Source organism: Falco punctatus (genome assembly GCF_963210335.1).
Source record: "Falco punctatus genome assembly, chromosome: Z".
In the NCBI taxonomy this organism is placed as follows: Eukaryota; Metazoa; Chordata; class Aves; order Falconiformes; family Falconidae; genus Falco; species Falco punctatus.
Genome location: NC_137586.1, coordinates 23,058,504 through 23,060,591, shown reverse-complemented (window position 1 = coordinate 23,060,591; position 2,088 = coordinate 23,058,504).

The window sequence follows — 2,088 nt, the reverse complement described above, 5'->3', positions numbered from 1 at the left end:
AGAGATGATATAGAAAGTATACACCACAGGGTACCTTGTGGTTTTACTTGTGGGACCACAATCAGGACATGAGGAAGTGGGATGGGAAACCTACCTTGACCCTAGAGGCACAGGTACGTGACTTGCAAGGAAAAGCAGTCGCAAATGGGGGTACTTCCAGGAAGGGTGCTGCTGTAGTCTCCACTGGGCAGGTTCCCATGCAGAGTGGAAGGTATGATCTGACTCCTATGGAAAGGAATTCTAATCTATTTTAACTAGAATCTAAGTGAGGAATCCTATGCTCAGGTCTAGAGGGAGCCTGCCTCCAGCCAGGTCGAGGACAGGGCTAACCGAGTTTGCTGGACTCTGTGGATCACATGGCCTGGCACATCTGACCCACAGGAGTCAGGCTTTAGCAGGTACAGGTGCACAGTGTACCTCCCAACAAGAAGCTGGGAGGGGACACAGCCAGGACAGCTGACCCAAACTGACCGTACCAGCATATAAACTGGGGGAGTTGGACAGGGGGATAGATCACTGATCGGGGACTGGCATTGGTCAGTGTGTGGTGGGCAACTGTATCGTGCATCACTTTTGTTTTGTTTTCTTTTTTTTTTTCTTCTTGAGTTTTATTTCTCTTTCTCTTTTTGTTATCTCCCTTTTCATTTCTATTTCTATTATTTCTATTTCTATTTCTATTATTTCTATTTCTATTATTATTATTGTAATATTTTACTTTATTTCAATTATTAAACTGTTCTTATCTCTACTCACAGGCTTTAACTTTTCCCTGTTCTTCTCCCTATCCCACTGGATGGGGAGGGGAGGCAGGGAGCAGGGAATGAGTGCGTGACTGCGTGGTACTTAGTTGTTGGCTGGGTTTAAACCACAACAGCCTAACACCCTGTTTTAGCCACCTTATGTGCAAGGGAAGAAAGATCCGGGGAGGAGGGAAGGGGGAAGACAGGAAACTTATTGAATAAAGTCTGTCCCTTGAAGAATACTGCTGTCTTCAGAACAATTGCAGAAGACATGAATTTAGTTTATTATGTCTTGAGCCTGTCAATATGCTACCTTATTTTGTCGTAGTTCAGTATACACGCATTTAATCAAAACACATACAGGTCAAAGAGGCAGTTTTCCCCACTGTACTTCAAGTACAGATAGTATTGTGAAAATCCTTGGGCTAGTTGCCTGAAAATGCATTTTCAGTAGTCTTCAGAATTTATTTCCCTCCTTTCCTGTGGGCAAATCAGCCAGTTGCTCAAAACTGCTGGGTAAAAAGTTCTTTAGTTTTTCAAAATTAATACACTGAAATTACTATGAGATCTGCTTTTGAAGCCTCATTTTCTTCTGCAATTCTGTAAAACTTACAAAAAAAATCTGATTTGCATTCTGGTTAGGCTTCAGCAAGGGAAACAGAGGGTCACAAGCACTGCCTGTGTCTCCATCAACCCCCTTACATTGATGTGGCTTTATTTAGTAACAGGCAAAATGATGCTTCCTTATGGAATTTAAGTAAATCTGTGTGGAATGTTTTTGAGAGTGTGGTAAGTTTCCACAGCATCACAAGAGAATGTGATCTATTGTAAAAGGTCACTGTAACAATATTAAAAGTATATTGAAGTTATTAAAATGAAACACAGGTAACGTCTTACCTAGATTTAATCGTCTCCTTTATGAACCACTCAGTGAAGAAAAGTGTTTCAAGCAATTCAAAGTATCAGCTGCGTTTAGTGACAGTTTTATAGACACAGTTTATATCCTGTAATACATTGCTAATATTGACTTTGTGAAATTATGTGAAAATAGTCATGTAAAAGGCACTACCCATGTTCAGATTTGAAATAGTTTACCAGTTACAGAATTTTACAATATCTTATTAAAAACATTTGTATTTTATACAAAAGTCATGTTTTGGCTAAACTGTTTTCTCCTCATCAAATTACTGCCCAGCACAAGAGTTCCTGAGGTAGCAGTGTTGTTTACAGGAAGGCTGAGCACTTTTACATGTGCCTCTCCGCTGCCCACCCCTGAAGTGTGCAGGGGCTCTGCACCTGCCTTTGCAGGGTTATCACCTTAGGCACCGGCAGCTGCCCCAGAGACCTG